The sequence below is a fragment of the Mobula hypostoma genome, chromosome 21 (assembly GCF_963921235.1).
Source record: "Mobula hypostoma chromosome 21, sMobHyp1.1, whole genome shotgun sequence".
NCBI lineage: Eukaryota > Metazoa > Chordata > Chondrichthyes > Myliobatiformes > Myliobatidae > Mobula > Mobula hypostoma.
This window is the reverse complement of record NC_086117.1, coordinates 51,259,712-51,287,692: the sequence shown is the minus strand read 5'-3', so window position 1 is coordinate 51,287,692 and position 27,981 is coordinate 51,259,712. Positions and strand designations below refer to the sequence as shown.

General features: G+C 47.0%; 1 long non-coding RNA gene across 2 annotated transcripts in view; it reads right to left on the bottom strand.

The window, feature by feature from the left end:
- Positions 1–187: 187 nt before the first annotated feature.
- Positions 188–27,981, bottom strand: part of LOC134359712 (uncharacterized) — a 43,543-nt gene continuing 15,749 nt past the window's right edge. The window contains exons 2-4 of one of the 2 annotated variants that reach the window (XR_010021183.1): positions 20,039–20,142; positions 8,284–8,423; positions 188–210 (exon numbers count right to left, since the gene is read on the bottom strand). This is a non-coding gene — a long non-coding RNA (uncharacterized LOC134359712). The remainder of the gene's footprint in view (positions 211–8,283; positions 8,424–20,038; positions 20,143–27,981) is intronic. The other variant, XR_010021182.1, reaches the window with a different exon arrangement.

The window sequence follows — 27,981 nt, the reverse complement described above, 5'->3', positions numbered from 1 at the left end:
AGCAAAATAAAATAAAAAATAAAAGACCAGTTCGGATATGCAAGCGAAAGAACAAAAACACAAACTATGTAAACAATTGAAGCAAACAACAACAATCTGAACCAAACACTGAGTCCTCAGATACGACCCCCAGAGCAGGCCCAAAGCCTTGCTTACCAGTTCATCATATTAGCAGGCACAGAGCACAGCAGCTGGGGCAGTCTTCATAACCTCAGCACCATGGAGAGAGAGAGAGAGAGAGAGAGGAGTGACCATCACGGAGAATGAGCGAAATCTGCCCTCGCCCCAGATCCCAACACCCCGTCTTTTCAGTCTGTCTGGGCCAGTGTCTAAATTGACCAAACAACAGAGCAGTGAAAGATTCCAGTGCCTGGACAGAGGAGTGAACGCGGTGGAGAGCGAGCTAAATTGGCTCTCGTCTCCAATCTGGGCCGGCGTTTAAACTGTTAAAACAGCGTATTGTACCTCACACTAGGACCTGGGCATCAATGCTGCAAAAGGCTCTAGGCCTTGACCATGCCACTCAGCGACTGGGTGGGCCCAGATTTTGTCACCTAGCCCAAAGCCACTCTCAAGCTCTTCAAATCAGTTTGGCACCCAGAGCGATCCAACCTTGCACCCAGTCTGGTTGTACAGGCACTGAATCTCCTCTGCCCATATTTATAGACATTCATATTTCATCTCCCCCCCCCCCATGGGTTTTTAATGGTCCTTCTGTTGGATTTTTTTTTTAAATTCCCTATTTTCTAATTTCCATTAAGTTTGGCTCTTTTATATGTTCTATCTTTTACTTTTATATTTGCTTTGACTTCCCTTGTCAGTCACAGTTACCTCATCTTGCCTTTAGAATACTTGTTCTTCTATCTATCCCACACCTTCCAAATTGCTCCCAAAAACTCCAGCCACTGTTGCTCTGCCATCATCCCTGCTAGTGTTCCCTTCCAATCAATTTGGTCAACTCCCCTCTCACGCCTCTGTAATTCCCTTTGCTCCACTGTAATACTGATACATCTGACTTTAGTTTCTCCCACTCAAATTGTAGGGTGAATTCTATCACATTATGATCACTGTTTCCTAAAGGTTCCTTTACCTTAAGCTCCCTAATCATATTCAGTTCATTATACAACACCCAATACTGTACAGAATTGCTGATCCTCTGGTAGGCTCAACCACAAGCTGCTCTAAAAAGCCGTCTCAGAGGTATTCCATAAATTCGTTCTCTTGGGTTCCAGTATCAACTTGATTTTCCCAATATACCTGCATATTGAAATCCCCCATGACAAATGTAACATTACCTTTTTGACATGCTTTTTCAATCCCCTGCTGTAATTTGTAGACCACATTCTGGCTACCATTCAGGGGCCTGCAAATAACTCCCATTTGTGACTTTATATAATTTCTTAACTCTACCCACAAGGATTTTACATCTTCCAATCCTATGTCACTTTTTTCTAAAGATTTGATTTCATTTTTTACCAGCAGAGCCATTCCTCCTCCTCAGCCTACCTGCCTGTCCTTGTGTATCCTTGGATATTAAGCTCCTAACTACAATCATCTTTCAGCCATGACACTGTGATACCCACAGCACCATACTTGCTAATCTCTAAATGCGCTACAGGATCATCTCCTTATTTTGTATACTGCGTGCATTCAGATATACCACCTTCAGTCTTGTGTTTGTCACCCTTTTCAATATCATTCCCCTTTTATACGAACTGCAATTTTGCCCTATCATTTGCCTGTCCTTCCCGACAGTCTCACTATACACTACCTCTGCCTGTGAACCAACATACCTATCGTCAGCCCTATCACTCTGGTTCCCATCCCCTGCCAAATTAGTTTAAAACCTCCCCAACAGCTCCAGCAAACCTGCAATTGGTCCCCCTTGGGTTCAGATGTAGCCTGTCTCTTTCGTACGGGTCATACCTTCCCCAGAGTAGATTCTAATAATCCAGAAATCTGAAGCCCTGTCCCTTGCACCAGTTGGTCAGCCATGCATTCATCTGTCAAATCATCCTGTTCTTGCCCTCACCGGCATGTGGCAGAGGGAGCAAACCAGAGATTGTTACCCTGGAGGTCAGCTTTCAACCTTGCGCTCTAAATTCTCTCTTGAGGACCCCCTCTTCTTTTCCTTCCTATGTCATTGGTATCAATATGTACCAAGATATCTGGCTGCTCACCCTCATGTCGTGGACATGGTCTGAGATGTCCCTAACTCTGACACCTAGGAGACAGCATTCCATCTGGAACACTCACAACATGCTGGAGGAACTCAGCAGGTCAGGCAGCATCCGTGGAAACGATCAGTCAACGTTTCGGGCCGGAACCCTGCGTCAGGACTGAAGAGGGAAGGGACAGAGGCCCTATAAAGAGGGTGGGAAGGAGAAGGCTGGTAGGTGCCAGGTGAAAAGCAGGTAGTTTCATTTGTTTGTGTATATGTACAGTCGGATGACAATAAACTTGAACTTGAAATATCTCAGCCTTTCCACCCCAAATATCACCAATAACCTGCTCACCAAATTCCACCACATCAATTCACAGTCTCACCGAAATAAGTCCTAATTTTTCTACACGGCAGTCTGCTACCAATCTTCAATTCAAGGACATATTTTGCATCTTGCTTAATCAGGTTTCCCTGCAGTGCAGGGTCTTTGAAGGTGCCCTTGGTCTCATCTGTCCCAGAAATGGACAGTGTAGTTGCTGAATTATTGGCGAAGGCGTTACAGAAACCACTGTGATCCTGATTCTACCCACTGGAACTTCCTGCAGCAAACTGGATTTAAGCCCGAGGGCTGTGGTGAGTGGAAGGGCAGGAGGAACTGGGCGAGTGCCTTCTTCAGGAGAGGCAGAGAGGGTGGAGTTATCCGAAGTTGCACAGACACCTGGGCTTTCGGCAAAGTCATCACCCCAAAACTAATATCAAAGTCATTTTATTATCACAGGACATAGGTATCACTATACACTACCTTGAGGTCATTTTCTTTCTACTTTCTACTTTCTACTTTATTGTCGCCAAACAATTGGTACTAGAATGTACAATCATCACAGCGATATTTGATTCTGCGCTTCCCACTCCCTGGATTACAAATATTAAATATTAAAAATAGTAAAATTAGTAAATATTAAAAATTTAAATTATAAATCATAAATAGAAAATAGAAAAATGGAAAGCAAGGTAGCGCAAAAAAACCGAGAGGCAGGTCCGGATATTTGGAAGGTACGGCCCAGATCCAGGTCAGGATCTGTTCAGCAGTCTTATCACAGTTGGAAAGAAGCTGTTCCCAAATCTGGCCGTATGAGTCTTCAAGCTCCTGAACCTTCTCCCGGAGGGAAGAGGAACGAAAAGTGTCTTGGCTGGGTGGGTCGTGTCCTTGATTATCCTGGCAGCACTGCTCCGACAGCGTGCAGTGTAAAGTGAGTCCAAGGATGGAAGATTGGTTTGTGTGATGTGCTGCACCGTGTTCACGATCTTCTGCAGCTTCTGTCGGTCTTGGACAGGACAACTTCCATACCAGGTTGTGATGCACCCTAGAAGAATGCTTTCTACGGTGCATCTATAAAAATCAGTGAGGGTTTTAGGGGATAGGCCAAATTTTTTTAGTTTTCTCAGGAAGTAAAGGCGCTGGTGGGCCTTCTTGGCAGTGAACTCTGCTTGGTTGGACCAAGTCAGGTCATTTGTGATATTGACCCCGAGGAACTTAAAGCTTTTGACCTGTTCCATTTGTGCACCACCGACGTAAATTGGGTCGTGCGGTCCGCTACTCCTTCTGAAGTCAACAACCAATTCCTTCGTCTTGCTGACGTTGAGGGATAGGTTATTGTCTTTGCACCATGCCACCAGGTTCTTAATTTCCTCTCTGTACTCAAACTCATCATTACCCAAGATACGGCCTACAATTCTTGTGTCATCAGCAAACTTATATATTGAGTTTGATGGAAACTTGGCTACACAATCATGGGTGTACAGTGAGTACAGCAGGGGGCTGAGTACACAGCCTTGTGGGGCACCGGTGCTCAGAGTGATTGTAGAGGAGAGCCTGTCCCCTATTTTTACAGCCTGGGTCCTGTCTGTGAGGAAGTTGAAGATCCAGCTGCAGATCTGAGTGCTAAGGCCCAAGTTCCGGAGCTTAGGAATCAGTTTATTTGGAATGATGGTATTAAAGGCAGAACTGTAGTCAATGAAAAGGAGCTTTACGTATGCGTCTTTATTCTCCAGGTGTTCTAAGGAGGAATGTAGGGCCAGAGAGATGGCATCTGCCATTGACCTGTTGCGCCGGTAGGCAAATTGCAAAGCGTCGAGGTTGACCGGTAGGCTGTGGTTGATGTGTGCCATAACCAATCTCTCGAAGCACTTCATAGCAATTGATGTCAGAGCCACAGGTCGATAGTCATTCAGGCATGCCACCTTGCTCTTCTTCGGCACTGGGATTATCGTTGCCTTCTTAAAACACGAGGGGATCTTAGACTGAAGCAAGGAGCAGTTGAAGATGTCAGCAAACACTCCAGCTAGCTCACTTGCACAGGCCCGGAGAACCCGTCCTGGGACGCCATCTGGGCCCGTCGCCTTCCTTGGATTTATCTTCAGGAAGGCCCTTCTAACGTCCTCCTCGGTGACGATGAATCTCGATGCCACTAGGTCCGGTTCATCCGGAGGGAGTGGGACGCTCCTCTTCTGTTCGAATCTTGCGTAGAATACATTAAGTTCGTCAGGAAGAGAAGCGCCACAGTTATTGATATTCCCAGCCTTTTCTTTGCGCCCAGTGATCTCATTTAGACCCTGCCATAGTCTACTGGCATCCCCCTGGTTAGCCTGGGCTTCCAACTTGGCTCGATATTGCCTCTTGGCGCCCTTAATGTCTTTCCAGAGATCACGCCTGGATTCCGTGTAGCGACTGGTATCCCGGACCTAAAAGCCGCAGCTCTAGCCTACAAAAGGGACTTGACCTCATAATTCATCCAAGGTTTCCGGATCGTCTTGAGAGACACACAGTCCTCTGTGCATTTCCAAATAAAGTCCGTGACAGCTGAGGCATACTCATCGAGGTTAGCTGCCGAGTCCTTGAATACTAACCAGTCCACCGATTCAAAGCAGTCACGGAGGACCTCATCCGTTTCCTCTGTCCAACACAATACCACTTTTGACACCGTGACCTCCCGCTTCAGTTTCTGTTTGTAAGCCGGGAGGAGGAGTACGGCCTGATGGTCCGATTTTCCGAAGTGAGGTCGTGGGACGGAACGGTAGGCATCCTTGACTGCTGTGTAGCAGTGGTCAAGTATATTCGGGCCTCTAGTGGGGCAGGAGGCATGTTGGTATAACTTTGGCAGCACCTTTCTGAGGTTGGCCTTTATAGGAAAAGTACAGATATCCAATAGAATTTATGGAAACTATACATAGACAAAGACTGAAAATAAGACAAATTGTGCAAATAAACAAGTACGTTAAAGACTGAGAACAGGAATTGTAGAGCCCTTGAAAGTGAGTCCATAGTTTTTGGGATCAGTTCGGAGTTGCGGTGAGTGAAGTTATCCACGCTGGTTCAGGAGCCTGAGGGTTGAGGAGTAATAACTGTTCCTGAACCTGGTGGTGTGGGATCCTAGGGTCAGTTCAGGGTTGTGGTGAGTGAAGTTATTCACGCCGGTTCAGGACCATTGGGTCTGGTGATGGCATTCCGGAATAACCCTCACTTTGATCAGTTTGCCCCAGGAGCCAGAATCTGTTCCCTCACAGGGTCCGTCCTCCTCACCCTGAGGTCCAGTTGGGCAGTGTCCAGCAGTGTGTGGTCATGTTGGAATGAAGGTAGGCTTGTCTTTAAAGGTCAGGTGACTTGGCATTCTCCTGGGGCTCCCGAACCAGCCCGACGGCAGTGAAACGTAAGGGTGTTTGCGGACGGTTTGTGAGGCCAGGAAAGGGTTAACCTGGACCACCATCCACTGCTACTTTTCCAGTAGCTTCCTGGAGATCAGGCAGCCCCGAGCAACAGGAGCTGGGAACAAACCTCAGCCTGGGGAGCCTCCTCCCCACCTGCCCGAGGTCCAAGCAGAACGGAGATTGTCCGGGGGTGTGAGCAGCTCGTAGGGCGCGGTAACCCCTCCCGAGTCCAGGGAGGAGCTGGACTGCCTCCGCGAGGATCATCCACTCGTGAGGGTGGAGCTCAGAGCAGCTGTTCGATGGTCCGACCCCGTCAGAGTGTCACCCCGTCACTCAGGCACCAGTGGGGAGCAGTGTGTCACCGAGAGAGACAGAGAGACCCAGGAGGGGTCCCAGCGTATGTGCAGAGCCCCGGACTCGGGATGTACTGCCTGCCTGGAGACACACTGATGTAAGCCCGCCCTGTGTCCAGAACTGGACAATGTCCATTGTACCCTCCACTCTGCGAGCCAGGTGACCATGTCCACGTCCAGTGGCCCGGAGCCCACTGGTGCTGTACGTGATCCTGCATCCGGGTGCCGGGGCATCTGAGGGGTCCAAGGTCCGCAGCAGCGAGCCTGGAGAAGGCCGGGCACCCAGGACCCCAGCTCATTCAGATGCTGCGTGCAGGAGATCCGTGGGCACGTTCCTGGCATCCTGGGACGTCGGGATGACTCTCCCCGAGTGTGTATGGTGGGAGTGTATCCACCAGCGGAGGGTCCTGCTCAGGGCCAATCCAACCCGCATTGCGAGCAACATGGGGGCGGGGGGAAGAGGGTCCTCACTACCGCTGGTAGTGGCCCACCCCATCTGGGTGAACAAGGCAGCATCAGTGCTGGGGAAAGTGAAGCTGTCGGAGGTGAATAGTTGCAAAATCTGGCCCCTCGTTCCTAATCCGGAATGACAGGCCAGCGAGGCGCAAAGGATATTGAGGTCCAGCACGGCCTCGGAGAGGGTGGTGGAGGGGTCGGGGATGGAGATAATGGCTACTAGTGAGTCATGTCCCTGCTCCGTGAGTGCCAGTGAGGGATCTCTGAATGTTTTGCTGTAGCAGCCCGCGACGTGCAGGAGGCCCCGAGGTGGAAGGGGAGGTGAAGTGGTGACCGGGACGAGGGACTTCGCTCTTTCACCGAGGGTCTCACAGCCTGTTGCAGCAGTGGGCTCTCTCAGAAGGTGGTCCTCGCTCCGGCATCAGTTTCTGCCTCAGCTTACCGGGAAGACCTGAGCTGCTGGAGGGAGCGGATCAGGAGGGAACATTGGAGGGTGAATGGAGGGACTTCAGTTCCAGACTTGTATTGCCCTTGTGTTCAACACATCAGCCGAAACTACCGGATCGTGACCGACTCAGGCTCCCACTGGGCTTCCAAAGGCAGGCAGCCCTTGGGAAGGTTCCTGTGGGTGAGCCAGCGAGGAGGGGAGGTTGAGGGGGAATCCCTAGGGACAGGAATGAGGGCAGCTATCCAGCTCCGAGCTCACAACTGCAGGGCCGAAGGAGTTTGACCCTCACCGTGAGGCCCTGTCACTCGAGGAAGGTGCGGCTGGGGCCCATACATCCTCCCTGGGTCCCAGGAACACAGATGCCCCCCCCCCGTAAGATTTGTGCTGAGTAGCTATGGGAGGGGAGCCACTCGCAACATGGAGCCCCTGAGTGGGCTGCGGTCCAAGATGGTGCCCCCCCCGCAAATGAGCTGGCGCCAACCAACAGTCAGGGTCCCGGGGCTCGCCGGTCAGCATGATGTGTGCCCCTGGGGAAGGGCTCACCAACAGTAGCTGTTGGCTAGGCAGAGACTCCTTTCTCTGTTCTGGGGGGTTCTCGGTATCAGTGTGTGTACCAGGGTTTACTTGGCCATGTGGCCTGGGAGGGCGGTGACTGGTTACCGAGTTGTCCTAACCTGGCCCTCCCACCCTGCACCACCGGCTGGAACCACTGGGGGAGCCTCTGAGACACTCTTTGCTTCCGTACCAGGGTGGTCACCCAGCTGCCATTGACCGCACGGGCTGGGCCCTCTCCAGAGCCCCTGCAGAAACTCCGAGCCTGGAGCTGGAGCAGGAAAAGTTCCTGTCGCCGATGCGGGAACACGGAGACTGGACGTAAGGATCCCACCCGGGGGAGAACCCGTTGTCGAATTTCACCAAGAAACTATCAGCTTCAAGCAGAACTGGTCAGGATGACAAACACCCATTGGCACACGGAAATGGCAACTTCTAAAATTAGAAGTAAATCAACGTCAAAACAAATGCAGAGGTGGAAGGGTGATGTCTCAGACCCCAGGATGGACGGGACGGAAATGATCCTGAGGGTGGAGAGGTGCTTTTACACCGATTCAGTTTATTTGTGTCTGTTGATGGTGCAGATGGGACACAGAGGAACTTACTTGAGGAGCATCATCAGGATCTGCTGCCTCGGGCTTGTATCTTGGACTGGTCGCTGGTGTCTTCATCGCTGGCTCATATGGTGAAAGCCTCAGTTTTCCTGCACACCACCCAGATGCCAGTTTCCAGCAGCCATGTCCCTCTGGGAGAAGAAAGAGCAGGTGTAGGTTCATCGGCTTACAGTTAGACAACGACAGGACCATTTACACTTAGGGTCACAGATTTACACAGCATGGGAACCCGTCCACACCTTCTTCACCCCACTGTCTACCTGTGCAGGCTCTTTCAGGGAACTCTGTACCTGTATCCCTCGGTGTCTCCGTTCTACAACTCTCCCAGGGCTCTGTCATTCACTCTGTGTGTTCTGCTCTGGTTCAACGTCCCAAATCGATCACCTCACACTTGTCCCACCTGCCATTCCTTGGCCCATTTCCCATCTGGTCTGCATCCCATTGTAACCTTAGACAACCCTCACTTTCACCACTCCGCAATTTCAGTGTCATCCACAAAACTAATTATACCACACCCACATCCTCCTCCAAGTCATTAACAGGTGACAAACTGCAGACTGTTTACACTTATAGATTCAGACGGAGTGTGAATCACTGCCTGAATATTAAATGTGACAGGTTCCCTGGTCTGTGGTTTGACAATGGGCACCATCTGACATCACTCAAAGATCTTTGACATCACCCCTGGTTGGATGATCTGGGAGCATCTCCTTAGCAACAGTCAGGAACAACAAGGACAGTGGATCGTTGCTAAGGAACTGCTCCCAGCTCATGGGTAATTACTTCTCCAAGCAGTAATTACCCACATTTACCCCAGGCGGATCCCCAAAACTCAACAACTTAGCTATCTTCCCTCCCAAAGACAATCACTCTAATCATTGTCCCCTGAAGGAATGGAAGTAATCAGTACTTTGTCTCACTGTAGCAGACTTGATGGGCCAAATGGCCTTCCTGCTCCTCTATCTTATGATCTTGCCCCTTATCACACTGCACCTTTCATCATGCATTGTTACTGGTTTACCTCGTTCTCTCTCAGTGCTCTGTGTGATGATGTAGGCACAGTATACAAGACAAGCTTTTCCCTATACCTTGGCACAGGAGGTGATAATAAACCAATTCTAATTCCGATACCGACCTCCAGGGCAGGGTGGGTGCACAGGTTTACTGGGTTGGTGGGTGACTGAGGGTTTTGTGGTGAGCAGCTACAGAAATTGGTTATTAATCTAGTATACTACTAAAACTCTCATGCTCTTTGTTTGTGACCTCCGGTTAGTGCAAACGGTGCATTACAGTGCCACTTTTTTTGGCTGCATTGAATTAAAATGTGCTAACTTACTGAATGGAGGCAAAGTTCAGGGTTATATATTTGTATAAAATTGCTCATTCACAAAAATCAACAGGCTGGCTTTCAACCCGAGACCCGATCGGCCATCATGGAAATCGGGACGCGACAGCCCGACCCATGCGCACGGCCAGTCTCAGCAACGACACCTACCAGAGCAAAAGGGCAGGGCAGCTCTATTTCGAGGGGTCACATTCTGCTAATCACCATCAGCATGTGCAGGACTGGGACAGATCTAACAGCCACCCATCAATAAGAGATAATTAAATCTTATTGTAATGACGTACTTCCAGACACCCATAAAACCCTTTACTGCAGTCAAAGGACAGCGGTGACTATATCACGTCCATTTACGAGAGCGCCAACCACATCAACAAGAATAATCAGCATCCTTTGGTGTTAGTGCTTCGTATCTTCTATCCAGCATTAGGGTAAAAAAAAATGGTCAGCCTAATTATGCCGCGTGGAAAGGGAAGGAGGAGATTATGATCAAGAGATGACGTCAAACGTCGTCGGGAAACTGCAAGGAGAGGGAGAGAACAAGAATCGGATGAAGCCAGGGCCGCATTACTCCAGGATCAAAGAGTCAGGACAAAAGAAATGAGAGAAGAAGAGACAGAGGAGGAGAGGCATGCATATCTCCAGGATCAGAGACAAACAACAAACAGCAGAAGAGCTGAAGAGACGGGGGATGAAAGGACTGCACGTCTCCAGAATGACAATGAGAGGCACGAGGATGGTAGATAAAGTGATGTCATCAAAAGTGTCCTTCATTAAATATCGCTGTGATGATTGTACATTCTAGTATCAATTGTTTGGCGACAATAAAGTAAAATATAAGTATAAGATGAGGAGCAGCTATATTTGCCTTGCTACGTGTCGTTCTTCTTTAATAAACTGAGGTTTTCTTCAATTTCCAAAGCAAAGCGATACCAATAGCATTCAGGAAAATTTAATGTTCATTCTGGTCACATCAGACTGCACCACCCTTCTCTCAAAGGGTGCCCCAATGGGTCACCCCGTTGTCTAGTTTATTTAGAGATACGGTGTGTACAGGCCCTTCTGGGGCCAATGAGCACCCCCCCCACACACACACACCATCAACCCACCAATTTATTTATTTAATTTATTTATTGAGCTACTGCGCAGAGTCAGCCCCCGGGCCACGCTGTCCAGCAATCCCCAGGTTTAACCCTGGCCTAATTCCAGGACAATTTACAATGACCAATTAACCTACCAACTGGGCTGTGGGAGGAAACCAGAGCACCCGGAGGAAACCCACGCGGTCACGGGGAGAACATACAAACACCATACTGTCAGCGATGGGAATTCCACTCTGGGCCTGACGAAAGAACAAAAATGCAGTGGGGGTGGGATTAGTCCGGGTGGGCTGGTGCAGACCCAATGGGCTGAATGGCCTGTTTCCTTGCTGGATCAGTACAAGGAGTCTATGAGAAGAATGAAATATGGATTCACTATTCGCAACAGGTGAGGTGTTGGCAGACTGGAGGGTTGCAGACATGCCTTGATGTAAAGGCTCATTTATACTTGTGTGTGCTAGCTTACGCTGCAGCCTACGCACGTGGGCTACGCCGTTGTGAGCATTTATACTTGTGCGTTGGTGTGTCTGCGTCGCTCTGCAATTCACCGCCAAAACGCTAGTTGGCGGTGGGGTTTCTATGCACTGTGTTGAGTTTCTTCGTGTTGAAACTCAACACGAAGAAACTCAAACTTCAAACAATGGCGACTGAAACTGAAGGAGGGTGAATTTTCTGTGTTTGTCCGGCCACTGAGAGACATGGGCGAGGAAATGCATTTCAAATATTTTCGGATGACGGCAGGTAGATTTGACGATTTGGTTCATCGTCTCCAACCATTTATTTTGCATCAGTGTACACACAGTATACTCAGAGACTGGCAATCACCATTCGAGTTTTAGCTTCAGGTGGAAGTCAACAGACTGTAGCAGCCAGCTACAAACTGGCGTCAAGCACAGGGTCCTCCATAATTTCGGAGGTCTGTAAAGCTTTATGGAAAGCATTGCAGCCAGAGTTCCTTCCTTGCCCTTCAGTCGCCCAATGGGAAGCTATTGCAGTGTAGGAGGAAATGCGACGCTACCAAGCGGACCAATCACAGTTGTGCAAGGTACTACGCGATGTGTGGCTACATTTTTGGGGAGTTGCGCGTCAGGCTAGGTGTAGGGTACGGTGTACGGTTCGCGGCTACGCTGTACTTACGGCGTCGATTTGACGCACAAGTATAAATTGGCCTTAAGAGTGGCAGCTAATAAAGTGCTGGGAATTATAGAACACTCCATCGAACTCTGTGGCAGGTACGTTCCAGAGAGGCAACAGGAGCAGGGCAGGAGATGTGCTTTATATGGGCTCCAGTCAGGTACCACGTCAGGTAGACTGATCTGGAAGTACAGAACACAAGGGATCCAGCGATAGCTGACTAATCGGATGCACAGTTGGCTCGATGGCAGAAAGCAGACGGTGAAGGGAGAAGGCTACTTCTCTGACTGGAGACCCCTAGCCAGCGCTGAGCCATCGAGGTTGATCACAGAACACGTTGTCAGATGTCACCTATAGCAATGATTTGGATGAGAATGTACGTGGTGAGGTTGGTAAGTTTGCAGATGATACTGAAATAGGTGATGTGGTGGACAGTGTAGAAGATCATCAGAAACCACAGGGCAACCTTGGTCAGATGAGTGCATGGGGCTAGGAATAGCAAGTGCTGTTTGCTTCGGATAAGTCTGGGATGTGGCATTTTGGAAAGTCAAATCCAGGTTGGAATTTTATAGTGAATGGTAAAGCCCTGGGGAGTGTTACAAGGCAGAGAAATCTTAGACTACACGTGCATGACTTAGTGAAACTTGGAGTTAAAGGTTGGCAGAGTGGTAAAGAAGGATTCAGCACACTTGCCTACATAAATTAGAGCATTAAGGAGAAATGTTTGGAGGTTATGGTGCAATTGCTTAGGACGCTGGTGAGGCCACACTTGAAGTTTCATAAACACAAGAGATTCTGCAGATGCGGAAGTCCAGAGCAACGCACACAACACGTTGGACCTCAGCAGCTCGAGCAGCGTCTATGGAGGGGGATAAATGGTTGACACTTTGGGCCGAGATCCTTCGTCAGGACTGGAAAGGAGGGGAGAGAAGCCAGAATAAGAAGTTGGGGAGGAGGGGGGAAGGGGTACAAGCTGGAAGGTGATCATTTATCCCCCTCCATAGATGCTGCCCGACCGACTGAGTTCCTCCAGCACTTTGTGAGTGATGCTTGGAGTACCACGCTCGGTTTTGTTTGCCCTGCTACAGGAAAGAGCACAGCTGAGATCTGTGAGGATGTTGCCGGGACTTGAGGGACTGAGTTATGGGAGGAGATCGGAGAGGCTGGGACTTTATTCCTTCAAGTGAGAGGTGATCTCATACAGGTGTACACAACAACGAGGGGCATTGAACGGGGATTGCACACTGTTTCGTTCTAGAGGTCGGGAATTAAGAATTAGAGGGCACGGGTTTAAAGTGAGAGGGAAAAGACAAAATAAGAACTTGAGGGGCAATTCAGCGAGTGGAATGTACTGTACATGAAATGAGCCACCAGAGGTAGTGAGTGCTGAGGCAGGTACCCAATAACAACTTGTACCTTTTAAACATTTTAAAACCGAGATTGGAAAGGTTTAGCGGGTCGGGGGCCAAACGATGACAAATGGGTCGAGGTTGGATGGGGTGTCTTGGTCAGCCGGGCCCGAGGGCCTGCATTCCATGTGGAATGAAATATGGCTGGGTATGGCCTGATCAAAGTCCCAGTGTGGCTACTAATGAAGTGGCAGGAGCCAACACCAGCGCTGCTGCCTGCAGTCTGACACCCCGTCCCAACCCTATCCCCTGAACACAGTCCGTACCATCACCAAAGTGGAAGGGACGTCTTTAAAGGAGGTTAGTACTCAGAGGGGGTTATGACTGCACGGTCAAACGCCCGAGCAATCACATTGTCAAGTTCACTGATGACACGACAGTGGTAAAACTCATTACCAACAACGATGAGATGGTGCGGAGGGAAATATTAGAAGTTAAAGATTTTACTCAACAAGGGGTTAATATTGGCCCTCTGAGTACGGGACCCAGTTTGCAGCTTAGTGTAGTATGGGGATGGCCTTGGCTTTCAGCAGAGACGACTCTTAGACTAAATACTTGCAGTTGCTTATCTTCTAAGAATTAGACTCAAGGATAAGAGACAGCATGTTTGTTAATACAACGTTGTACTCAGGACCGAGTTTTTAATTTTTGGCTGTTGCTAAGGGTATAGTTTATCACAAGAGAACTGTAGTGAACCTGGCTTATCTTTTCTAATTCATAAGGTTAATCGAACGGCTTTTGCTTTTGCAATTGATTTGTAATGTATAAAAGGAGCTGTGCTCTCTGTATTACTGGGAGTTCGAAACCACTGTTAGAGGTTCAACTCCCCACAATATCGTCAATAAAGCTCTCTTCACTTCAGCCCCTGTGTCTAATTTACTTGCGATCAACTTTAATTGAATTTCCTTAGCGAATTAATTTCCCTAACAGATGGCCTACGGAGAGGAAGTGGAAGAGCTCGAGGTTAAGTGCTGGGCAAATAGCCTCTTCCCCAATGTCAACGAGACAAAGGAGATGGTTATCAACTTCAGGAGAACTCCTTTTACATCGGTGACACAGCAGGGGAAATTGCGAGCAGTCTCAAACTCCCTGTAGTGCACATCTCACACGATCTCTCATGGTCCTATACAGTCAAGAAAGCTCACCAGCACCTCCACGTTCTGAGGAGGCTGGAGAGAGCTGGGCTTTGCACATCTATACTCACATCATTCTACAGACGCGCAGTAGAGAGCATCCTGACGAGCTGCATCACTGCGCCACACGGAAACTGCGCAGCGACGGACAGGACAGGACTACTACGGGTCGTCAAAACTACCCAACGCATCGCTGGCACCAGCCTACCTGCCAACAAGGACATATATACAGAAACACACATCAAAGTCGCTGGTGAACGCAGCAGGCCAGGCAGCAGCTTTGATGCGTGTTGCTTGAATTTCCAGCATCTGCAGAATTTCTGTTGTTTGCATATATACAGAAAGGTGCCGGAAAAGGGCCAGAAACATCATGAAGGATCCTACCCACCCTGCCCATGGACTTTTGTCCCACTCCCATCAGGGAGGAGGCTACGTAACATCCACACCAGGACCACCAGACTCAAAAACAGTTACTTTCCCCAAGCAGTAAGGCTGATCAACACCTCCACCCACTAACTCCACCACTACTTCATTATTGCCTGTCAGTCACCTTATGTACAGCCCAGTGTCATTTTATGGACATACAATCAACCTATCTTATGTATTTCTATTTATTGTGTTTTGATCATTATTATTGTGTTCTTTATCTTTATTGTGGTTTTTTTTCATGCTGCATTGGATCTGGAGTAACAGGTATTTTGTTCTCCTTTACACTGTACACATTAAACAATCTGGATTCTTGAAACAATTGGTGTAAATCATTGTTAACCTTCCCAAACGTTCAATCCCAACAAAAACCAGGAAAGGTTCTCAAACAAGGGGCTCGTCTTTGTCGTGCAGTGTAGGCAGGTAAGACAGTGCCAGCAACTAGAATTTGTTTATTATTGTCACATGTACCGCGGAACAGTGAAAAACTTGCCTTTCACACTGAGCATAAGACCATAAGACATTGGAGCAAAATTAGACCATTCGGCCCATTGAGTCTCTACTATTCCATCGTGACTGATTTATTATCCCTCTCAACCCCGTTCTCCTGCCTTTTCCCCGTAGCCTTTGATGTCCTGACGAATCATGAACCTATCAACCTCTGCTTTAAATATGACTTGGCCTCCAGGTCAATTCGTCACAACGGTAACATTGAGGTAGCACAAAATGAAACAACAAAATGCATGATGAAGTGTAACAGGTGCAGACAAAGTGTATCACAGTTAGACAATAAAGTGAAAATTGTAAGACAAGGGACCATTTTATAGTCGTATGACAGCAGAGTAAAAGCTGTTCTTGAGTCTGTTGGTATATGCTTACAGTCCTTTGTACTTTCTGCCTGATGAGATGTGGGAAAATGTCAGAGATGTCATTATGCTTCCCTGAGGTCTGATGGAAAAACACTAAGAGATAATTTATAACTAAGGAAGGCAGCCACATCTGTGGGGAGAACGTAAAGCAATTGGAAAGTAAGTGGTTGTTGGAGACAGAGGACTGGCCATGAGACTCTCAAAACACCTGGACCCATCCCTCTCTCCACCTTGGGGCCTTGTCATTGCAGGGGAACACCACCAGGTGGGAGTGTTGTCCACAGGGGACCTGCCATTGCAGCTGAACACCACCAGGTGGGAGTGTTGTCCACAGGGGAAGGGGATGCCAAGTGGAAGTATTGTCCATGGGGGAGGGAGGCACCTGTCATTTTGGCATTAGCATTAGTGGTCATACAAATATAGGAAACTACAGCACAGAAACAGGCCCTTCGGCACATCTAGTCCATGAAGAACCATTAATTTGACTAGCCCTATCGACCTGCACCCGGACAATAGCATAAGAACATCAAAAGTAGGAGCAGGAGTAGGCCATCCGGCCCATCGAGCCTGCCCCGCCATTCAAAAGATGGTGGCTGATCTGTCCGTAAACTCAGCTCTATCTACCTGCCTTTTCTCCATAACCCTTAATTCCCTTACCATGTAAAAACCTATCTAACTGCTTCTTAAATATATTTAGTGAGGAAGCCTCAACTGCTTCCCTGGGCAGAGAATTCCACAGATTCACCACTCTCTGGGAAAAACAGTTTCTCCTCATCTCCGTCCTAAATCTTCTCCCCTGAATCTTGAGGCAATGTCCCCTAGTTCTAGTCTCACCTAGCAATGGAAACAACTTTCCTACTTCTATCTTATCTATCCCTTTCAAAATTTTGTATGTTTCTATAAGATTCCCTCTCATTCTTCTGAAGCCCAGAGAGTATAGTCCCAGGCAACTCAATCTCTCCTTCATCTCTGGAATCAACCTGGTGAACCTCCTCTGCACTGCCTGCAAAGCCAGTATCTCCTTCCTCAAGTATGGAGATCAGAACTGCACACAGTACTCTAGGTGCGGCCTCACCAGTACCCTGTATAGTTACAGTATGACCTCCCTGCTCTTGAATTCAATCCCTCTAGCAATGAAGGCCAACATCCCATTTGCCTTCTTAATAACCTGTTGTACCCGCAAGCCAACTTTTGTGATTCATGAACAAACACTCCCAAGTCCCTCTGCACAGCAGCATGCTGTAATCTTTCACCATTTAAATAATAATCTGCTCTTCTATTATTCCTTCCAAAGTGGATGATCTCGCATTTACCAACATTGCATTCCATCTGCCAGACCTTGACCCACTCACTTAACCTATCTATATCCCTCTGCAGACTCTCCACATCTTCTGTACAATTTGCTTTTCCACTCAGTTTAGTGTTATCAGCAAACTTTGCTACGCTACACTCATTCCCCTCTTCCACCCTGATTTGCCTCAGGACAGCAAACACCTCCTCCTCTGTAATCTGTACAGGGTCTATGACTTCACTGCTGCTTTGCCTCACTTCTATAGACTCTGTGTCTGTCTCCTGAGTAAACACAGATGCAAAAAATTCCACTTAAAATCTCCCCCATCTCTTTCAGCTCCACACATACATCACCACTCTGATCTTTCAGAGGACCAGTTTTGCCCCTTGCTATCCTTTTTCTCTTAATATATCTGTAGAATCCCATGGGGTTCTCCTTCACCTCGCATGCTGGAGCAACATCATGCCTTTTTTAACCTTCCTGATTCCCTTCTTAAGTGACGTCTTGCATTTCTTATACTCCTCAAGTACTTTGTTTTCTCCTTCCTGCCAATACCTGCCAAGCACCTCCTTTTTTACTCAATATCTCTTGAAAACCAAGGTTCCCTAAACCTTTTATGCTTGCATTTAATTCTGACAGAATCATAGAAACTATATACTCTGAATTTTTCACTTTTGAAGGCCTCCCACTTACCAAGTACACCTTTGCCAGAAAAAAGTCTGTCCCAATCTACACAGGAAGATTATACAGTTTAACACGTGGCTAAGGAGGGAGGCCACCAGATTTTTAGATCATTGGATTCTCTTCCAGGGAAGGTGGAACCTATGCAGAAGGGACGGTTTGCACCTGAACTGGAAGGGGACTAATATCCTAATGGGAAAGTTTGCTACTAATTCACGGTGGGGTTTAAACTGGAGTTGCAGGGGGATGAGAACCAGAGTGTCAGAACAGTTAGTGGAGAGGTTGTGGAGACAGATGTTGATATGACCTCAGACAAAATCAGGAATCAAAAGGTTGAATATGGTGTGACTAGTGTCCTGAGCTGTGAATATTTCAAGTATCATCGGAAAAGCTGGCGAGCTCAGGGTATGGATCAATGCCTGGAATTATGACATTGTAGCCATTAGTGAGACTTGGTAGCAGGAGGGGCTCAATATTCTCCAAAGGAGGAGGAGAAGATGGCGGCGCGACTCAGCGCGCGTGGCCTCTCCGGTGAATGATATCTGTTATCTGTCAAGTAGGGGACCGTGCACAATTCTGATTTGATGGAGACAGACATGAGAGCACGGAGGAACATCTGGTGAAACTTCTGAAATGTCTGCTTCGCTGCCGCTGCTACTGTGTGATCCGAAATCTCCGGAGGGGAAGGTCCCGAGTCCTCGGTTTTGCTTGTTGCTCGGCGGCCGGGGCGGGGTCGAAGCGCTCGGCAGAGAAGGCGCTCGGTGTGGGAGGGCTGGTCGGAGGCTCCAAGTTTTCAGATGGACTCAGAGTTTGCTGCGGTCGGGTGCTTCCAATGCATCAGCAAGTTTGCGGCGCTTCCGTCTGCGTGAGATGATGGGGCTGTCGGGACTTGAGACTTTTTTTACCGTGCCCATGGTCTGCTGTTTATCAAATTATGGTTTTGCTTTGCACTGTTGTAACTATATGTTATAATTATGTGGTTTTGTCAGTTTTAGTCTTGGTCTGTCCTGTGTTTCTGTGATATCTTTCTGGAGGAACATTGTATCATTTTTTAAGGCATGCATTTCTAAGTGACAATAAACGAGGACTGAGTGTCCTCATAATCTAATATTCTGGGGTTCCAGTGTTTTAGACATGACAGGGTGGATGGATTAAGGAAAGAGGGGTGGCATTACTAGCCAGGGAAAGTGTCACAGCAGTGCTCCGTCAGGTCAGACTGGAGAACTTGCCTAGTGAGGTGTTATGAGTGGAACTGAGAAATAAGAAATGTATGACCATGTTAATGGGGCTATATTACGGACCACTCCACAGTCCTAGGGACTTAGGGGAAGAAACTTGTTGAGAGATCACAGACTGTTGCAAGAAACATAAAGATGTTACAGTAGGTGACTTGTTTCACATAATAACTGGGACTCCCAAACTTTAAAAGGGCTGGATGGGAATGTTTCCCAGATGTGTTCAGGAAAGTTTCCTTCATCAGGACTTGGAAGCCCCAACTAGAGCAAGCATGTGATACTGGATCTGCCATTAGGGAATGAGACAGGGCAGGTGACAGAAGTTTGTGTCGGGAAACACTTCGCATCCAGTGACCACAGTGCCATTAGTTTCAAAGTAAATATACAAAAGGTAGGTCTGGTCCGCAGGTTGAGATTCTAAATTGGAGAAAGGCCAATTTTGATGCTATCAGAAATGATCTGGCAAGTGTCGATTGGGACAGGTTGTTTTCTGGCAAGTGTGAGGTCTTCGAAAGGGAAATCTTAAGAGTACCAAGCTTGTATGTGCCTAAAAGAATAAAAGGTAAAAGTACCCGGTTAGAGAACCTTGGTTTTCAAAAGATGTTGAGGCCCTGGCTAAGAGACAGACAGGAGAGATCTTAAATAAATATTTTTGCATCTGTATTTACTCAGGAGACAGACAGAGAGTCTATAGTAGTGAGGCAGGGCAGCATCGACTTCATGGACACTGTACAGCTTACAGAGGAGGAGATGTTTGCTATCCTGAGGCAAATCAGCATGGATAAATCCTCAGGGCCCGACAAGGAGTTCCTTCAGACCCTCCGAAAGGCAACTGCAGAAATTGCCTGGGCCCTAGCAGAGATACTTAAACCATCCTTAGTGATAGGTACCAGAGGATTGGAGGATAGCCAATGTTGTTCTGTTTAAAAAATGCTCTAGACATAAACCAGGAAATTATAGGCCGGTGAGTCTGACATCAGTTGTGGGAAAGTCATTGGACTGTATCCTAAGTGACCGGATAAAATAAAAGGTGATTGATAAGTTTGTGGCCTAAGGTAGAAGGAGTCAATTTTAGAAAACCTAGCACATTTATTTTTCAACATAGTCCCCTCCTACATTTACACACTTAGTCCAGCGGTCGTGGAGCATACGGATCCCTTCTTTGTAGAAGTCGGCGTCTTGGACCTCCAGAAAGTGGTCCACAGCAGGGGTGATTGATAAGTTCGTGGCCTAGGGTAGAAGGAGATGAGTTATTAACTTCAAACTTTCTGCATTTTCACTCAAAGAGTTGAACTGCACGTGCATGTAACGAGAGCTGTATAACTCATCTCCTTCTATCTGTAACTGTGCTGCAAGTTTATCCACATTATTCCATATACTGCGCACATTCAAATATAACACCTTCTGCCCTGTATTCACCCTTTTCGATTTTGTCTGCCATTTATGTTACAACTCACCCTGTTGACTGCATTTTGTCCTATCAACAGACACTCCTTACTACACATTGTATCCCATCCCATCTCCTGTACTCAATACAGGAAGGGCAATGTGTCAAAAGTTGTCTTTATAACCCTATCTTCTTGTGATGCCACTTTCAATGAATTATATACCTGTATTCCCAGATCTCTTTGTCCTATCACACTCCTCAGTGCCCTATCATTCACTGTGTAAGACCTACCCTGGTTGGTCCTACAGAAGTGCAACACCTCACACTTGCCTGCAGCAAATTCCATCTGCCATTTTTTAACCCATTTTTCCAGCTGATCCAGATCCCTCCGCAAGCCTTGATAGCCTTCCTTGCTGTCCACTGCACCCCCAGTCTCGGTGTGATCTGCAAATCTGCTGATCCTGTTAACCACATTATCATCCAGACACAAATATTGTAAGAATTTCAGATTGTGACGAGAAGGTGTACAGGAATGAGATAGATCAGCTGGTTGAGAGGTGCAGCAACAACAAACTTGCACTCAACATCAGTAAGACCGAGGAACTGATTGTAGACTTCAGGAAGGGGAAGACAAGAGATCACACACCAGTCCTCGTCGAGCGATCAGCAGTGGAAAGAGTGAGCAGTTTCAAGTTACTGGGTGTCAACGTCTCTGAAGACCTATCCTGGGTCCAACATATTGATGCAAATACAAAGAACGCACAGAGCGGCTGTATTTCATTGGGGTTTGAGGAAACTTGGTCTGTCACCAAAGCCTCTCACAACTTTCTATTGAAGAAAGAAATTCTTCTGGAAGATCAGAATGGTAATCTATGTGTGGAACCAAAAGAGATGGAGGAGATCTTAAAGGGGGGGATCTTGAATGGATTTTTTGTATCTGTCGGGAACCAGACTCAAAATCTATGGAAGTGAGGCAAAGCAGCAGTGTGGTCATGGACCCTATACAGATTACAGAGGAGGGGATGTTTGCTGTCTTGAAGCAAATTAGGGTGGAAAAATCCCCAGGGCCTGACAAAGTGTTCCCTGGGACACTGTGGGAGTCAGATGCAGAAATTGCAGGGTCCCTAGAAGAGATATTTAAATCATACATAACAATAGGTGAGGTGCCGGAGAATTGGAGGATAACTAATTTTGTTCCACTGTTTAAAAAAGGCTCTAAAAATAAACCAAGAAATTATAGGCTGGTGAGCCTGACATCAGTAGTGGGAAAGTTACTGGAAGGTATTCTAAAGGACTGGACATATAAGATAGATACTCATTAGGGATAATCAAAATGGCTTCATGCATGGTATGTCATGTCTAAACAATCTTATAGAGTTTTTTGAGGAAGTTACCAGTAAGGTTGATGAAGGTAAGGCAGTGGATGTTGTCTACATGGACCTTAGCTAGGCATTTGATAAGGTCCTACATGGAAGGTTGGTCAAGAAGGTTCAGTCACTTGGCATTCAAGATGAGGTAGTAAATTGGATTAGACATTGGCATTGTGAGAAAAGCCAGAGAGTGGTAGTAGATGGTTGTCTCTCTGACTGGAGGCCTGTGACTAGTGGTGTGCCGCAGGGATCAGTGCTGGGTCCATGGTTGTTTGTCATCTATATCAACGATCTGGATGATAATGTGGTTAACTAGATCAGCAAATTTGCGGTTGACATCAAGATTGGGGATGTATTGGGCCGTGAGGAAGGCTATCATAGGTTGCAGAGGGATCTGGATCAGCTGGAAAAAGGGGCTGAAAAATGACAGATGGAATTTAATGCAAATAAGTGTGAGGTTTTGCATTTCAGTAGGACCAACCAGTGTGGGTCTTACGCAGTGAACGGTAGGGCACTGAGGAGTGTGGTAGAACAAAGGGATCTGGGAATGCAGGTACGTAATCTGTTGAAAGTGGCGTCACAGGTAGATGGGGTCGTAAGAAAGCTTTTGGCACATTGATCTTCATAATCAAAGTACTGAGGACTAGAGATGGGATGTTATGCTGAAGATGTTTAAGATGTTGCTGAAGCCTAATTTGGAATATTGTGTGCAGCTTTGGTCGTCTACCTACAGGAAACATAAATAAAGCTGAAAGTGTGCAGAGAAAATTTACGAGGATGTTGCCAGGTCTGGAGGACCTGAGTTATAAGGAAAGATTGAACTGGTTAGGACTTTATTCCTTGGAACATAGAAGATTAAGAGGAGATTTGATAGAGACATACAAAATTCTGAGGGGGTATAGATAGGGTAAATGCAAGTGGGCTTGTTCCACCGAGGTTGCATGGGACCACAACTAGAGGGCTAAGGGTGAAAGGTGAGAAGTTTAAGGGGACTTTGAGGAAAAACTTCTTCCCTCAGAAGTTGGTGAGTGTGTGGAACAAGCTGCTGGCACAAGTATTGGATGCGAGCTCGATTTCAATGTTTAGGGTAAATTTGGATAGGTACATGGAAACGGTTGGGGTTTGGAGGGTTTTGTGCAGCTCGATGGGAGTAGGCAGTTTAAATAGTTTAGCAAGCTCTAGATGGGCTGAAGGGCCTGTTTCTGTGCTGTACTCTTCTATGACTCTATGACTCCTGAAGTATGGTACAGAGCATTGGGTCACTGTCCCGTACAGAGGGGCCACTGCACGGGACTGGAAAAAGCTGCAGAACTCAGGAGGCTCCACCATGGGCACCAGCCTCCCCAGCATCTTCAGAAGACAATGCTGCAAAATGGCGGCATCCATCATTGAGGACCCCCAACACCCAGAATGTGCCCTTTTCACATTGCTACCGTCAAGGAGAAGGTCCAAGAGCCCAAAGACACAAACTTAATGTTTTAGGACGAGCTGCTTTCCCTCCACCATCAGATTTCTGAATGAACCCATGTACACTACCTCACTATTTTCTTCTTTTTCTTTGCTCTATTTTGTCTTGTTGTAATTTATTAATCTGGGTAGTGGGTAGTGGCTCCATATGTCACTACTACAGGGCGTGACGACCCTGCCTTACACGAGTCCCGGGCCCAGCTGGCTCCGGCTGACAGTACCTGGTATGGGCCCCTATCCAGGGTCACGGATCCCACTGCCTTGAGGGTATCTTCGGGAGAGGAGAAGGCTAAGGAGTAAATCCCACACAAATCCGGAGTGGAGCCCCTAAGGCGGTTGGATGATGTATCACGTCCCCTCCCGGCAGCTCCTGCAGCCAAGCTGATGCCAAATGTACTGCTTCGCATTCCTTCGGACCACATCCGCGAGGCCGAGAGGGGGACCTTGATGTCTGGGCAGCCCAAGATCTCCATATTTATCGCCCAGGTCTGCGCCCTAGAAAACTGGGTGCATCCATTGTCTGCTTAGACAGATGGAGCCATTACATTACATTATATTAATTTATTAATATGTATTACAATCACTGCTTCGAAACAACAAATTTCACACATATACAGTGATATTAAACCTGATTCTGATTCTAATATTTTCTGCCTGTATTTGCCCAATATCCCTCTGAACCTTTGCTATACTGTACGTGTAGGTACATGCCTAAATGTCTTTTAAATGTTCTCATTATACCTGCCTCTGGCACTTATTCCATTTACCACCTGCTGTATGAACCTGCCCCTGGGTTTCCTTTAAACTTTTCCCCATCCACCTTCAACCAACGTTCTCTAGGTTTATTCTCGCCCACCCTGGGAAATCACTTTGACTTATAAGGTAAGTCGAATAAGTTAAGACACCTTATCTGTGTCCATCATGATTCTATAAAGTCATCCCTCAGTCTCCTATGCTCCTGGCAAAAAAGTTCTGGCTAAGTTTCATATTTAAAGGATTCGGGACAAGAGTAAGAGTCCATAAGTTCATTAGACAGAGGAGCAGGATTAGGGCATTTGGCCCATCGACTCTGGTCTGGCTTTTCATCATGGTTGATCTATTTTCCCTCTCTGAGCCAATCTCCTGCTTTCTCCCGGTATCCCTCGTCACCCAACTAATGAAGAATCTATCAAACTCTGCCTTACATACCTCCAATGACTTGGCCTCCACAGCAATGAATTCCACAGATTCAAAGGTCAAAACTTCATTTATTGTCGAAGTATGTAAGTACAATACAACTCTGAAAATTGTCTGCTCCAGATAGCCATTAAATACAGAAGGACCATGGGCGTCGATGAAAGAAGAGACATCAACTCCCCACCCCCCCCACCAGCTTGAAAAAGAAAAGAAATAGAACTCACAGACTCCAAAATCTACCCCTTCCCCACAGCAAAAAAAGCAATAACAGTCCTTAATCCCCCATGCATAGAAAAAGAATAGTGACAGTAACAGTCCCCGACCCCCTCAGATACAGAAAAAAACAGCGACAATATCAACCCCTGACCCCCTCAGACACAGAAAAAATAGCAACAATAACAATCCCTGACCCCCTCACTCACAGAAAAAAAGTGACAATATTAATCCCCAACCCCCTCACTCACAGAAAAAAACAGTAACAGTATCACCAAATCCACAACCCCACCTCTCACACACAAAAAATTAACAGATCACCCACCTGCCTAATCACTGGCTAAAGAAATTCCTCCTTATCTCTGTTCTAAATGGATGTCCCTCTGTTCTGAGACTGTGTCCCCTAGTCTTAGATTCCCCCACCATAGGAAACATGCTCTCCACATCCACTCTATCAAGGCCTTTCACCATTCGATAGGTTTCAATGAGGTCACCCCTCATTCTTCTGAATTCCAGTGAGTACAGGCCCAGAGTCATCAAACACTCCTCATATGACAAGCCTTTCAATCCTGGAGTCATTTTTGTAAACCTTCTTTGAACCCTCTCCAGTTTCAGCACATCCTTTCTTAGATAAGGTGCACAAAACAGCTCACAAAACTCCAAGTGAGGCCTCACCAGTGTCTTAGAAAGCTTCAACATTACACCTCTGCTTTTATATTCTAGTCCTCTCAAAATGAATGCTAACATTGCATTAGCCTTCCTCACCATCTCAATCTACATATTAAATTTTAAGGAATCCTGCACAATGCACAAAACATCATATATGCCAACCTATAACTGTGCTACAAGCTCATCAACCTTATTCCGTACGCTGAGCACATTCAAGTATAATACCTACACTCCTGTATTCACCATTTTCAATTGTCTGCTTTTTACATTGCTACTCATCCTGTTGACTGCAATTTGCCCTTTCCTTGTTAGCTGTCGCACTACACACTGCCTCTATCTCTAAACCATCTGCCTCATCCTCAGAACTATCATTCTGGTTCCTATTCCCTGCCAATTTACTTTAAACCCTCCTGAACAACTCTAGCAAACCTGCCTACAAGGATTTCTGGGAGTCGATATCTCTGAGGACCTAACTAAACTCAACATATTGATGAAGATATAAAGAAGGCAAGACAGCGGCTATATTTCATTAGGAGTTTGTGAGTATTTTTGGTGACATACCAAATCTTCCCAAATTTCTACAGTTGTACCGCATTCTAACTGGCTGCATCGCTGTCTGTTATAGGGGTGGCGGGGGGGGGGGGGATATGGCTCAGGATCAAAGTAAGCTGCAGAGAGTTGTAAACTCACTCAGCTCCATCATGGGCACTAGCCTCCATAGTATCCAGGACATCTTCAAGGAGCAATACCTCAGAAAGGCAGCATCCATCATTAAGGACCCCCATCACCCAGGTCATGCCTTGTTCTCATTGCTACCATCAAGGAGGAGGTACAGGAGCCTGAAGTCACACACTCAGTGATTCAGGTACAGCTTCTTCCCCTCTGCCATCTGATTTCTGAATGGAGATTGAACCCATGAACATTACCTCACTACTTTTTTATTTCTTTTTTTTTTGCATTACTTATCTAATTTAACTATTTAATATATATATAAACCTACTGTAATCCACAGTAATTTTCTCTGTTATCATGTATCGCATTGTACTGCAGCCACAAAGTTCGTGACATACTCCGGTGATGTTAAACCTGATCCTCATTCTGATTCCCTGCCTGGGGATGAACATTGGCCTGGGGATGTGTCACCACTCACTCCCCCCTCTGCACTAACCCCCATGCTTCCAGTGGTTTGAATAATTTGTTAAGCAGAGAGAGCAAACATCCCAGGGCTCCGTCACTGCTCCCGGAAGACCTCCTGGGTCACCATAACCCAGAGTGCAGGTCACCAGCCAGGTCCTCAACACGGTGAGATGAACGGAGGGCATTTTCCCTCATTGAGGAGTCTAGGACCCAGGACGTGCCTTCAGAATAAGAAATAGGCTGCTGAGGATGGAGGTATGCACAATTTCTTCACTTAGTGGAGTTCTCGATCCTAGAGCCTGGAGAAGCTTGTGTACACTCGAAACATGAATGACAGATATCTAAGCATTAAAGGAATTGGGTGTGTAGAGATACAGAATCATGCTGCTCAGAAATAGGCCATTTGGGCCAACTCGTCCATGCTGACCAAAATGCCCAGTTTTTCTGCATTTAATTCTTATCCCCCAAAACCTTTTATGTCCATTAACCTTCTAAGTGTTGTTGTATTTACCTCCACCACTTCCTCTGGCAGCTCGTTCCATACGTGTGTCACCTCCAGTGTGAACAAGTTGCCCTTTGGGTTCCTGTACAACCTCTTCCCTCTCACCTTAAACCTATGTTCTCACTCCTGATTCCCCAGTCCTGCAAAAAAAAGACTCGACGTGTGAATGCATTTAGACAGTGCATTCTCCCTGTATATGCCCCTCGTCATTCCGAAAATCACCCCCCCCCCCGCCATTCTCCCATGCTCAGAGCAATAACATCCAACCCAGTCCCTTAGGTCCCGGTAACACCCTTGTAAATTACTTTTTCCATGTTTCTGGGGAAGTGTAGAGAGGAGAGCTGTGAGCTGTTGCCTGGTGTGTGAAGCTACAGCTATGTGAAAAGCCTGTGTGGGTTGGAGCTACTCCATTTAGATGGTGGAGATTACTGGAGAACAGAAGGACCTCAGTGTACGAGGGTAGGGAGCACATATTTGCCTCCATCACTGCTGGCAGCACATAGCACTCTGCAAAGAAAAAACTGCCCCGTGCATCTCCTTTGAACTCAACTATCTCAATCTAAGTGTAAGCCCTACAGTGTGGGACATGTTGGCTCTCTGAGAAAGCTACTAACTTTACACACTGTTATTTATTTATTTGCTGGGATGCAGTGCGGACTTTTGAGCTGTGCCGTCCAGCAACTCTCGATTTAACCCTAGCCTAATCACGGGATAATTTACAATGACCAATTAAACTACCAATCAGTTTGTCTTTGGACTGTGGGAGGAAAGCAGAGCACCTGGAGGAAATCCGTGTAGTCATAATGTACAAACTCCTTACAGATGATGCTGGGATTTATGCCTGTTATCGTTTTATAAACTTGCATCGGGTCTCTCCTCAGGCTCCGCTCCTCTGGAGAAAAAGAATCCCAAGATTGTTCAACCTCTCCTTATTGCACCAGCCCTTTAATTCAAGTGGTTAAGGCATTTGTCTAGTGATCTGAAGGTTGCTAGTTCGAGCCTCAGCTATGGCAGCGTGTTTGTGCCCTTGAGCAAGGCACTTATTCACACATTGCTCTAGTCTGTGTGAGGAGTGGCGCCCCACACAGACTTCCAATCTGCACCTTGTAAGGCATGAAAATGCCCGACACAGGCCTCTCATGGTCTGA